The sequence below is a fragment of the Salvelinus sp. IW2-2015 genome, unplaced genomic scaffold, assembly GCF_002910315.2.
Source record: "Salvelinus sp. IW2-2015 unplaced genomic scaffold, ASM291031v2 Un_scaffold2978, whole genome shotgun sequence".
Taxonomy (NCBI): Eukaryota; Metazoa; Chordata; class Actinopteri; order Salmoniformes; family Salmonidae; genus Salvelinus; species Salvelinus sp. IW2-2015.
The window spans coordinates 49,839-63,509 of record NW_019944273.1 but is presented as its reverse complement, the minus strand read 5'-3'; the positions used below and the strand labels follow the sequence as shown (position 1 = coordinate 63,509).

General features: G+C 46.7%; 1 pseudogene; it reads right to left on the bottom strand.

The window, feature by feature from the left end:
- Positions 1-11,437: 11,437 nt before the first annotated feature.
- Positions 11,438-13,064, bottom strand: LOC112075093 (lysophosphatidic acid receptor 1-like; annotated as a pseudogene).
- Positions 13,065-13,671: the final 607 nt, after the last annotated feature.

The window sequence follows — 13,671 nt, the reverse complement described above, 5'->3', positions numbered from 1 at the left end:
GCTAATGAAAGATGCATTGGTTATTAATGCAACCGCTGATTTAGATTTTTTAAATTAACGTTACTAGACATACAGTGTGCGTTGCAGCCAAACCAGTGCCGCAATAATGGCCGAAAATACGTTTACATTTTTCCACATAAATACGGAATAAAATCATAAATAGCTCTTACTTTTGGACGAGCTTCCATCAGACATCTTGGGCAAGGTGTCCTTTTGTCCAAAATAATCGTTGCTTTGTTGTAAAACGTCCACTTCAACTTCGGAACTAGCAGCTAACAGTAGCTACGTGGCACACACATGTCCAAATCCTCAAACGCAATACTACGAAAATTCCGAAAATAGCAATATACTCGCATAAACTGATATAAATCGGTTTCAAATAACTTCGTTATGATGTTTCTAACACCTATACCGAATTAAATTACAGACGGACAATATCTAAGGCCGATAACTGAGCGTTTCAAAATGCTACCTGGGTCTTGCGTTGCGTAATGGTGGAAGTCGAAAAGAGAGCGCACCACGTTCCTTGCCCTTTATAAGCTCTGAGAAATACGTAGAAACACCATTCCACTTCTCATTGTTTACTGACATCCAGGGAAGGCGGTGCAGTTCATTTCGATCCATAGGGCACACACAGAGCTTTAAACTGATCCGAGATCAGAGCCTAGTTTTCAGACCTTCGCATGTCCTGTTCATGATTTTCGCTGTAGAAAGAGTTCTGGTTCACCCACAGACATAATTCAAACGGTTTTGAAACTAGAGATTGTTTTCTATCCAATAGTAATAAAATATGCATATTGTACGAGCAAGAACTGAGTATGAGGCAGTTTAATTTGGAGACGATATTTTCCAAAGTGGAATTTTGTCTGTGGGTAAACACAACTCATTTGGCAGCACACTTTCTGACCAGGAAGTGGAAGTCTGAAATCGATGCTGTGTTCAAGGGCCTGCCTAAATGGCATGATACGTATGACTATCGTGCACGTCATACACCTTCCCCTAGATGTCAAGAGAAGTGAGAGAGAAATTAGTTGATTACTCGGTCTGAGGTGGAATAAACCCTCTTGAACGACGTGTACGCATTTTCTGTTTTCTGCAAGGCGCGTGGAGGGACCTGTTATTGCCTACTGGAAAGCTGTCGTTATGGGCGATACTATCTCCGGCTTTGATTTTATTTGATACGTGTCACAATATCATCGTAAAGTATGTTTTTTCAATATAGTTTTATTAGAATATTGAAATTTATTCGGGACGTTAGGCGTGTTGCGTTGTTTGCGTTTGTTCACGAAGGAGAACTTAGCACCACTTGGGCCAGTGTGCTTGCTAATTCAAGAGGAAAAACGACGTTCTGAATCCAAACAAAGACGTTCTGGACAAAGACACCTTTGTTCAACATTCTGATGAAGATCAGCAAAAGTAGGAACCATTTGTGATGCTATTTCATATATCTGTCGAACTGTGTACTAGTAGCTTTGCGCTCAGGTTTTGGTTATTCCCTTACCATAACTAAGTCTATGTCGTAATGAAGATATTTTAGAATTCTAACACTGCGATTGCATTAAGAACTAATGGATCTATCGTTTCCTATACAACAGTATTTTTTTGTAATGTTTATGAATAGATTTGGTCAGAATAGGTGAGAGTCTAATAGAAATATCCGCACATTCTGGGAAAATATGCTACGTTAGCAAATTGTATAACCACGGATTTCAGCTCTAAATATGCACATTTTCGAACAAACATAAGTGTATGTATAACCTGATGTTATAGGACTGTCATCTGAGAGGTTTATGAAGGTTAGTGAAATTTTATATCTTTTGCTGGTTTATTCGCTAACGTAACGTGCCTATTGCTATCGCTAACGTGCCTTGATGAATGAATGCGGTAGTGTGGTAGGCTATTGTAGTAAGCTAATATAATGCTATATTGTGTTTTCGCTGTAAAACACTTAAAAAATCGGAAATATTGGCTGGATTCACAAGATGTTTGTCTTTAATTTGCTGTACACCATCGATTTTCAGAAAGTTTTATGATGAGTATTTAGGTAATTCACGTTGTCGCATAATTACTCTGGCTGCTTCAGTGCTATTTTTGACGGTAGCTGTGATGGTAGCTGCAATGAAAACTGATTTATACCTCAAATATGCTCATTTTTCGAACAAAACATAGATTTATTGAATAACATGTTATAAGACTGTCATCTGATGAAAGTTGTTTCTTGGTTAGTTTGGTTGGTTCTAGTTAGTTTGGTTGTTTTGTGCATGCTACCTGTGCTGTGAAAATGTCTGTGCTTTTTTTCTATTTGGAGGTGAGCTAACATAATATACGTGGTGTTTTCCCTGTAAAACATTTAAAAAATCGGACATGTTGGCTGGATTCACAAGATGTGTATCTTTCATTAGCTGTATTGGACTTGTTAATGTGTGAAAGTTAAATATTTCGAAAAAATATTTTTTTAATTTTCAGTGGAATGTGGGAGGAGTTCCGCTAGCGGAACTAAAGGTTAATTTGAACACACTGGTTGGGAATATTTTTCTAAAACAAAATATATTGTATTTGGTCCAGATATATGCTTACTGGTGACCCTCAATTCAACTTGTCGAAGGATGGGTTGGCTGTATGACAAGTTAAAAAAGACCAAACTACTGAACGTCACATCCAACGCAGCTCTATTCTGGTCTGAACATATAGAGAACGTTTTATTTAAAATTGGTAAGGACATTGCCATAACAAGAAAATGTTCTAACTATCTAACATCCAGCACTCTGAATCAGGTGATTCAAGCTCTGGTTCTGTCAACCTAGAGTAGTGTCCAGTCATATGGTCATCTGCAGCAAAACAAATACCTAAAAAAGCTCCAACTCTCAAAACATGGCTGCCAGACTAGCTCTTCCTAGCTCTATATAATGAATGTCAACCCAATGAATCTTAATCTCTCATGCTTCCCCTAGAAGGTCAACCACATGCATTGAATCTCTCATGGCTTCCCCTAGAACTTCAACTCAATGCACCTGAACTGCTCATTGTTCCTGATGAAAGCAAATTAGTGTCCAGTCTTGATTTTTAAATAATTTAGTAATACTTTTTAAAAAAGTTATCTTTCAGACCAATTAGTGTACTAGCAATGAACATAACCACCAAACCAGACAGGCAAGTTCAGGCAATCTGATACCACTCAGACCAAGGACAAATCTCTAATAATATACAGTGCCATCACTAAACTGAATTCTTTACAAAATCCGGTAAAAAGTAAATCACCTTCAAGAAAACAAAATAAACATCTGACGCTATCGATCACATGACTGGACAGATATACTAAATCACATAAAATGTTAAGTGTATTACATGCAAGGTATTTCTCTCAACGTCTACTTGTTCAATGTTTGTAATGTCTTAATGTAAAACGTAATGTTTGTAATTATATTTAGTTCTGTGTTGGACCCAGGAAGAATAGCTGACGTTATGGAATCAGCTTTGGGATAAAACAAATAATAATACTGACCAACGTGTTGGATCCACAGCTTTGCAGACCTAGGCAGACTGCAGAAGTGGAGAGGGCATGGCCATCGGTTTAAGATGGGAGGACCTGGCCCATGGGTTCAAGATGGCGGGAGGAGGACAAGGCCCATGGTTTAAGATGGCGAGGACATGGCCCATGGTTTAAGATGGGAGGAGATGCCATGTTGAGGGGACATGGCCATGGTTAAGATGGAGGACAAGCCCATGGTTCAAGATGGAGAGGACATAGCCCATGGTTTAAGATGGAGGACATGGCCCATGGTTTAAGATGGGAGGACAAGGCCCATGGTTTAAGATGGGAGGACATGGCCCATGGTTCAAAGGGAGACAAGGCCCATGGTTCAAGATGGGAGGACAGCCCATGGTTCAAGATGGAGGACAAGGCCCATGGTTTAAGATGGAGGACATGGCCCATGGTTCAAGATGGGAGGACAAGGCCCATGGTTAAGATGGGAGGACATGGCCCATGGTTAAGATGGGAGACAAGGCCCATGGTTTAAGATGGGAGGGACCTGGCCCATGGTTCAAGATGGGAGACATGGCCCATGGTTTAAGATGGAGGACAACGCCCATGGTTCAAGATGGGAGGACAAGCCCATGGTTTAAGATGGAAGGACATGGCCCATGGTTCAAGATGGGGAGGACAAGGCCATGGTTCAATGGGACCATGCCATGGTTAAGATGGGAGACATGGCCATGGTTCAAGATGGGAGACATGGCCCATGGTTTAAGATGGGAGGACATGGCCCTTGGTTTAAGATGGGAGGACCTGGCCCATGGTTTAAGATGGGAGGACAAGGCCCATGGTTTAAGATGAGACATGGCCCATGGTTTAAGATGGGAGGACATGGCCTATGGTTTTAAGATGGGAGGACAAGGCCCATGGTTTAAGATGGAGACAAGCCCATGGTTTAATGGAGGACAAGCCATGTTAGATGGGGGACAAGGCCATGGTTTAAGATGGGAGACAGGCCCATGCGTTTAAGATGGGAGACATGGCCCATGGTTTAAGATGGAGGGCGTGGCCCATGTTTAAGGTGGGAGGACATGGCCCATGGTTTAAGATGGGAGGACAGGGCCCATGGTTTAAGATGGAGGGACAAGGCCCATGGTTTAAGATGGGAGGACAAGGCCCATGGTTAAGATGAGGAATGGCCATGGTTAAGGCAGCAGGCCAGAGATGAGAGGTTGGCCCATGGTTTAAGGCAGGCAGGCCAGAGATGAGAGGCTTGCCCATGGTTTAAGGCAGGTAGGCCAGAGATGGGAGGGTTTGGCCCATGGTTTAAGGTAGGCAGGCCAGAGATGGGAAGCTTGGCCCATGGTTAAGGTAGCAGGCAGAGATGGGAGAGCTTGGCCATGGTTTAAGGTAGGCAGGCCAGAGATGGGAGAGCTTGGCCATGGTTTAAGGCAGGCAGGCCAGAGATTGGAGGGTTTGGCCATGGTTTAAGCAGGCAGGCCAGAGATGGGAGGGCTTGGCCCATGGTTTAAGGTAGGCAGGCCAAGATGGGAGCTTGGCCCATGGTTTAAGGTAGCAGGCCAGAGATGGGAGTGGCTTGCCATGGTTAAGGCAAGCAGCCAGAATGGAGAGCTTGGCCATGGTTTAAGTAGGCAGGCCAGAGATGGGAGAGCTTGGCCCATGGTTTAAGGTAGGCAGGGCAGAGATGGAGGCTTGGCCCTGTTAGGCAGCAGGCCAGAGACGGGAGGCTTGGCCCATGGTTAAGGTAGGCAGCCAAGATGGGAGAGCTTGGCCCAGGTTTAAGGCAGGCAGGCCAGAGACGGGAGGGTTGGCCCAGGTTTAAGGCAGCAGGCCAGAGATGGGAGGGCTGGCTAGTGGACATGCCTGTGCCCCCAAATGGCACCCTATTCCTACATAGAGCACTACCTTTGACCAGAGCCCTGCGGCCATTATGTAGGGAGCCCTATGGGCCCTGGTGCCAATTGTGACGCAGCCAGTCATTTGTTCTGAATTCACAGGGCAGAAACACACAACTCATTGTTTCAAAGGCAGAATCTAGAACAGTATTATTGTCTTTRTCTCTCKTTCTCTCCCTCTGTGTSRGCYCACGTGTGAAAGAGTGATATAATAGTGAATTAGACAGGGTTATCTGAAACTTTACATTTGGTGTTATTACAGATACGTTAACAAGGACAATCAATCAGATTCAGGTTACAGTCCTGGGTTGTGAGTGAGTGAATGAATGAGTGACTGAATGAGTGAGTGTTAGTGTGAGTGTCCGTGCCAGCCAGCCCAGGTCCCATAGCTCCATCTCGGTCATCTTTAGGAGCTGCTGGGAACACACACCTGGTCCTAATAAAAGCTCTGTTTGTTTCACACCTGAGTGGATCTTGATCACAGTGACACTGGTCTTCCATTAGCCAATAAGAAGTGACAGGTGAATGCGAATGTGCCTGGGTATTATATKTTCGTCCCAAATGGCAACCTTTTCCCTTTGTATTGCACTTTAGAGCCCTGGTCAAATGTAGTGCACTATTCCCAGAACAGGTTATCATTGTGGGGTGCACACAATGTGTTTATTAAGCTATGGGCTTGGTGCTAGTTATGGATCCTGCTCTTTCCTATGATAGATGTTCCCAGGAGAAATCAGGAATAACAGATTTTACAGAAAAGTACCAGAAAGCTGGAATCTGCCCTCCTCATCTGCTTTCCAGATGTGTTACTTGGAAATATGTTAAGTTTCCCTCCAACTATTAAACWAAAAARTCACTTCAGCTGAAGAAAGAAAACTTCAAATCCACCCACCGTGCTTCCTCAGAAATATACACACCATTAGTAAAATGGTAGGCAGCTGAAGCAAACAATAGCTTTGAGAAGTGATATATTGTGATACTGTGACCCTCACAACTCATTCTACAAAATACAATAGATATCACTATTGTACCTGGTGGTCAATTTATCTAAACTTAGAGCTCTGTCGTTTTAGAAAACAAATTGTAGTGTTGGTTGATTGCGATAAATCTGACAGAACAATGTGCTTGGCTTTAAATTATCTTCAGTCCGGTGAGAAAGGGACCGAGATAATGCTGAAACTGGAATGGTAGGTCTGACAAACCACTGGCCTCCGCCGGGGCTGGCCTCCGCCGGGGCTGGCCTCCGCCGGGGCTGGCCTCCGCCGGGGCTGGCCTCCGCCGGGGCTGGCCTCCGCCATACTGGGGTTCATGGCTTTGCTTTTGCTATGACCTATGACCTGTACTGTAACGACTGGTGCTGGTGCTTCAACAATGTGACGTTATGCCGTGCTATGCAGACACTGGAACTTTTATGGCAGCAGGGCGGCTACGGTGTCAGGCACTGCGGTAGTCCCGGACAACCAGCTGTATTGTTCAACTCCCCAACCCTGACACATTAACCGCTGAGCAGGAAGCTTAAGAGTCCATCTCTCTTTGCTAGGACCTAACTAAAACGCTATGTAAACGCAACATGCAACAACTTCAACGTTTTTTTCTGAGTTACCCATTCATATAAGGAAATCAGTCAATTGAAATAAATTAGGTCCTAATCTATGGATTTCACATGACTGGGATTACCAGACATTCATCTGTTGGTCACAGATACATTCAAGAAAAGGTAGGGGCGTGGATCAGATGACCAGTCAGTAATCTGGTGTGACCACCATTTGTCTCATGCAGCGCGGACACAATCAACCTTCACATAGAGTGATGCAGGCTGTTGATTGTGGCCTGTGGAATGTTGTCCCACTTCCTCTTCAATGGCTGTGCGAAGTTGATGGATATGGCGGGAACTGGAACACGCTGTCATTCACGCGATCCAGAGCATTCCAAACATGCTCAATGGGTGACATGTCTGGTAGGTATGCAGGCCATGGAAGGCACTTTTCAAGCTATCAGGAATTGTGTACAGATACCTTTGCGACATGGGCTGTGCATACTGAAACATGAAGTGATGGCAGCGGATGAATGGAACGACAATGGGCCTCATCATGGTACCTCTGTGCATTCAAATCGCCATTGATAAAATGAAAGTGTGTTTGTTGTCCGTAGCTTTTTTATTAAAAGTTTTGTTTATTTAACTAGGCAAGTCCGTTAAGAACAAATTATTATGCCTGCCCATACCATAGTTTAGATTTAGAAGGGCCCATATCAAAATTGGCAGGAACAGGGGCATTGCACTGCAATAGTAAATGGAGGACACCTTGTTTCACTCATTGCTGCGTAGGCTACTCTGCGTTATTTTGTCGCTCAAACAGGTTGAATCTCCACCTAAACTCTGTATGCCATGGTCTCTCCAACCTTGTTCCTGCAGCTACCCAGTACTCGGTATTGTCATGGGGCTCTCCAACCCTGTTCATGGCAGCTACCCAGTACTCTGTATTGCGCATGGTCTCTCCAACCCTGTTCTGTAGCTACCCAGTACTCTGTATGCCATGGGCTCTCCAACCCTGTTCCTGCAGCTACCCAGTACTACTGTATGCCATGGGCTCTCCAACCCTGTTGCTGGCAGCCACCCAGTACTCTGTATGCCATGGGCTCTCCAACCCTGTTTCTGCAGCTACCCAGTACTCTGTATGCCATGGGCTCTCCAACCCTGTTCCTGCAACAACCCAGTACTCTGTATGCCATGGACTCTCCAACCCTGTTCCTGTAGCTACCCAGTACTCTGTATGCCATGGGCTCTCAACCCTGTTTCTGCAGCTACCACAGTACTCGTATGCCATGGGCTCTCCAACCTGTTCCTGCAGCTACCCAGTACTCTGTATGCCATGGGACTCTCCAACGCCTGTTCCTGTAGCTACCAGTACTCTGTATGCCATGGGCTCTCCTACCCTGTTCCTGCAGCTACCCAGTACTCTGTATGCCATGGTCTCTCCAACCCTGTTCCTGCAGCTACCAGTACTCTGTATCCATGGGTCTCATCAACCCTGTTCCCTGCATTACCCAGTACTCTGTATGCCATTGTCTCTCCAACCTGTTCCTGCAAGCTCCCAGGCTCTGTATGCCATGGACTCTCCAACCCTGCTTCCGCAGCTCCCAGTACTCCTGTATGCCATGTCTCCACCAACCCTGTCCTCAGTCTCACCCAGTACTTCTGTATAGCCAATGCCGTCTCCTCAACCCTGTTCTGCAGCTACCCGTACTCTGGATGCCATGGGCTCTCCAACCCTGTTCCTGCAGACCCAGTACTCTGTTTATGCCATGGGCTCTCCAACCCTGTTCATGCAGCTACCCAGTACTCTGTATATGCCATGGCTCTCCAACCTGTTCCGGTTGCAGCTTACCCAGTACTCTGTTGCATGGGTACCTCTCCAACCCTGTCCTGTAGCTACCCAGTACTCTGTATGCCATGGGGCTCTCCAACCCCTGTTTTCATTGCAGCTACCCAGTACTCTGTATTTGCCATGGGCTCTCCAAACCCTGTTCCTTGCAGCTACCCAGTCTCGTATGCCATGGCTCTCCAACCCCTGTTTTGGCAGCTACCCGTACTCTGTATTGCCATGGGCTCTCCAACCCTGTTCCTGCAGTTACCCAGTACTCTGTATGCCATGGCATCTCCAACCCTGTTCCTGCAGCCTACCCATACTCTGTGCGGCATTTCCATGGGCTCTCCAACCCTGTTCCTGCAGCTACCCAGTCTCGTATGCCATGCTCTCCAACCCTGTTCATGCAGCTACCCAGTACTCTGTATGCCATGGTCTCTCCACCCTGTTCCTGCAGCTACCAGTCTCTGTATGCCATGGGCTCTCCTACCCTGTTCCTGCAGCTACCTCAAGTACTCTGTATGCCATGTCTCTCCAACCCTGTTCCTGGAGCTACCCAGTACTCTGTATGCCATGGCTCTCCTACCCTGTTCCTGCAGCTACCCAGTACTCTGTATCCATGGTCTCTCCAACCCTGTTCCTGCAGCTACCAGTAATCTGTATGCCATGTCTCTCCCAGCCCTGTTTCCGCAGCTACCCATACTCTGTATTGCCAATGGTCTCCTCCAAACCCTGCTTCCTGCAGCTACCCAGTACTCTGTATGCCATGGGCTTCCAACCCTGTTCTGCAGCTACCCAGTACTCTGTATTCCATGGGCTCTCCAACCCGTTCCTGCAGTACCCAGTACTCTGTATGTTCATGGTCTCTCCTCAACCCTGTTCCTGCAGCTACCAGTACTCTGTATTGCCAGGGCTCTCCAACCCTTTCCTGCAGCTACCCAGTTACTCTGTAATGTCATGGTCTCTCCAAACCCTGTTCCCTGCAGTTACCAGTACTCTGTATGCCCCACGTCTCTCCAACCCTGGTCTGCAGCTACCCCAGTACTCTGTATGCCATGGGCTCTCCAAACCTGTTCCTGCAGCTACCCGTACTCTGTATGCCATGGGGCTCTCCTACCCTGGTTCCGCAGCTACCCAGTACTCTGTATGCCATGGTCTCTCCACCCTGTTCCTGCATCTACCCATACTCTGTATGCCATGGGCTACTCCTACCGTGTTCTGCCAGCTACCAGTACTCTGTATGCCTGGGCTCTCCAACCCTGTTTCTGCAGCTACCCAGTACTCTGTATGCCATGGGCTTCTCCAACCCTGTTCCTGCAAGCCTACCGCAGGATTCACGTGCGTAAACCAAGTTGAATCTGTTCGGGAACATCAATAGTAACATGCTTTTCACAAGACACATATGTCATGAAACTGTTGCAGCCACATCTCTCTGTGTGCTGGAGAAAGGAAGGAAGAAGGGGGAGGAGGATGGAGACACATGGTGGAGAGATGTTCTGGAGCTAGAGGTAAATGTATCACCCAATTAATTATGAAAATATTAAACAACACCCTCATCACTAGTGTTATACGAAATTAAATAAAAATGCACTATTAAATTGTAAGCTGAATCTGAATTTTTTAGATAGGCTAGACAATTATGTACAAAATATTATTTTAAAATCAGTATTTTTTTTTGTTAATGTTTTCTGCCGTGTGTTAAATATGCAGTTAGGGCTATGTATTGTATAAACATTTACATTTAAGTCATTTAGCAGACGCTCTTATCCAGAGCGACTTACAAATTGTGTGGCATTTACCTTATGACATCCAGTGAAACCACTTACACAGTTCATCTAAATCTTTTAAGGGGGGGGGTCAGAAGGATACTTTTATCCTATCCTAGGTATTCCTTAAAGAGGTGGGGTTTCAGGTGTCTCCGGAAGTGGTTGATTGGACTCGCTGTCCTGGCGTCGTGAGGAGTTTGTCCACCATTGGGGGCCAGAGCAGCGAAACAGTTATTGACTGGGTTGAGCGGGAACTGTACTTCCTCAGTGGTAGGAGGCGAAGCAGGCCAGAGTTGATGAACGCAGTGCCCTTGTTTGGGTGTAGGGCCTGATCAGAGCCTTTATTGTATAAAGAGCACAATCATTATTTTAATTCATTTGGGGGGCTTTGAAACAACATTCACAAAGACCATCGTTTAACAAATCAACCAGCTGTTGCACTTCTTCCTTCAAATTGATCAATTTACAGAGTTTAAAAGCCACAATACTGTTTTGATTATAAAGTGGTTCGATTTCATATGCTTTCAGATTAGGTTTAGAGGCAACAAACCTCCTGAGTACCAGGCCATTAGGACCTGATGTAGGCCGGTAGCGAAGACCTAGAGACATAGCCCTGAGTCCAGGCCATTAGGACCTGATGGAGGGTAACAATAGAGCCCTGGAGTACCAGTCCATTATGGACCTGATGGGCAGACAATAGAGCCCTCGAGTACCAGGACCATTAGGGACATGGATGAGGACACTAAGCCCTGATACCAGGCATTAGGACCTGATGGAGCGAAAATAGAGCCCTGGATACCAGGCCATTAGGACTTGATTGGAGGGAACAATAGAGCCCTGGAGTACCAGCCGTGTAGGACTTATACATAGACTGAGTAGCCAGAGGACTGATGGATGGGACTAGGCAACTAGGAGGCACTAGACGTGAGGGAGAATGACCGAGGCGGCGTGATGTGGAGGGCTGACCCTATTCAGGCCATTGGGCGATGGGGGACATAGAGCCCTGAGTACCAGGCCGTTAGGAACCTGATGGAGGGACAAGTAGAGCCCTGAGTACAGGCCATTAGGACCTGATGGAGGGACAATAGACCTGAGTACCAGCCATTAGGACCTGATGGAGGGACAATAGAGCCCTGAGTACCATGCATTAGGACCTGATGGATGGACAATAGAGCCCTGAGTACCAGCCATTAGCCTGATGGAGGACAATAGAAGACCTGAGTGACCAGGCCCATTAGGATCTGATGGAGGGACAATATCGGATCCTGGCTCAACAGTCAACGTGTATTTTACTGCGGTCGTGACTGAGGCTTCCAGTGTTGCGGTAATACGGTCATGAGAACATCCCTATCCTTACTCCAGGTTCACGACTCAGTCTGTACAGGGATACTGCTATGTTATATGCGGATGTCAAGCGGGTAAGTCTACCCAGTACAATCATGACAGTCTTCAGCAGGCTCATCATAGTCTCTGTTCCTACGTGGGTCTACTTCTTACCTACCCAGTACCAGTAATCTACATATAGTGTCTGTTCCTACGTGGTCCTAACTCTATCAAACCTACCCAACTACCTAGTATCTAACATTAGTGTCTGTTCCTACGTGGTCCTAACTCTAACCTACCCAGTACCAGATCTAACATATAGTGTGTTCCTACGTGGTCCTAACTCTATACTCTAACCTACCTCAGTACTAGTATCTAACATTTAGTGTCTGTTCCTTCGTGGTCCTAACTCTAACCTACCCAGTACAGTAGATCTAACATATAGTGTCTGTTGTGAAGGTAGTCGAGGTCTTACCAATACATGACGACAGTCTTCAGCAGGCATCATGGTGTCTCTGTTCCTGCGTGGTCCAGAGCTGTGTCTGCTCATCCTCATGGTCCTCTGTCTCCGTACATAAAGATGTGAGCGTACAGCACCACCATGACCAGGAAGGTGACAGTTGAATACGGGCCCAGAACACCAGGTAGGAGTTACAGTACACGGCGCCATGCTAGAACAGTGCTGATGTCACAGATACAGTTCCACCCCACCGACGGGATGGCTCCCATGACGATAGACAAGGTCCAATTGACTACAATCACACCACCACCAGCCGTTGGACATGCGCGTGTGCAGCTGCATGCGGAAAAACGGTGATGTGGCGCTCGATGCGCGATTGGCGAGGAGGTTACACACGGACGCCGTGAGGGACGTGCTCGCATGAGACCTGTCGGAGCAACCACGTAGAGACCGTGAGGCGCCGTGTTCGGGGCCCGTGTTGAACATCAGCTAGAAGTACGCCAGGCCGGCAAAAGAAGTCCGCGGCGGCCAGGGTTGGCCATCAGGTAGTAAATAGGAGTGGAAGCGGCGGTTGACGTTATATAGCCACCATGACCAGGCAAGTTAGCCAGCATATGAAGATACATACTGTGATACCCAGCCCCATCACCAGCTTACTGACGGTATTCCACTCTGTAGCCAGTACTTTCCACTGCGGGTGTAGAAGAAGGCAATGGACTCATTGTAGAAGCACTGTTCCTCCTCCATCTGAAGGCTGTGCTAGGGGGTCTGGAGGGTTAGAGAGAGTCACAGAGGTTAGTAGGCAGAGTCACAGTAGGTTAGGGAGAGTCCAGCAGTAGTAGGAGATACAAGTAGGGAGTCAAGTAGGTTAGGGAGAGTCACAGTAGGTTAGAGAGTCACGAGTAGGTTAGAGGAGGTCACAGTAGCGTTGTTAGGGGGTCTGGAGAAGGAGACGAGGGGTTAGAGGAGTCACAGTAGGTTAGAGAGGTCACCAGTAGGTTAGAGAGTCACAATAGGTTGTTAGGGGTCTGGAGGAGAGGATACAGGGGTTAGAGAGAGTCACAGTAGGTTTAGAGTCACAGTAGGTTGTTAGGGTCGGGGAGAGTCGGAGGACAGTGGTTTAGCGGGAGTCACAGTAGGTTAGGAGGAGTCCAGTAGGGTTAGAGGTCACAGTTAGGTTTAGAGGAGTCACAGATAGGTTAGAGAGTCGACAATAGGTTGTTAGGGGGTCTGAGGAGAGAGAACAGGGTTAGAGGAGTCACAGTAGTAGAGAGTCACAGTAGGTAGAGAGTCACATAGGTTGTTAGGGGTCTGGAGGAGAGGATACAGGGGTAGAGGGAGTCCACAGTAGGTTAGGAGATCACAAGTC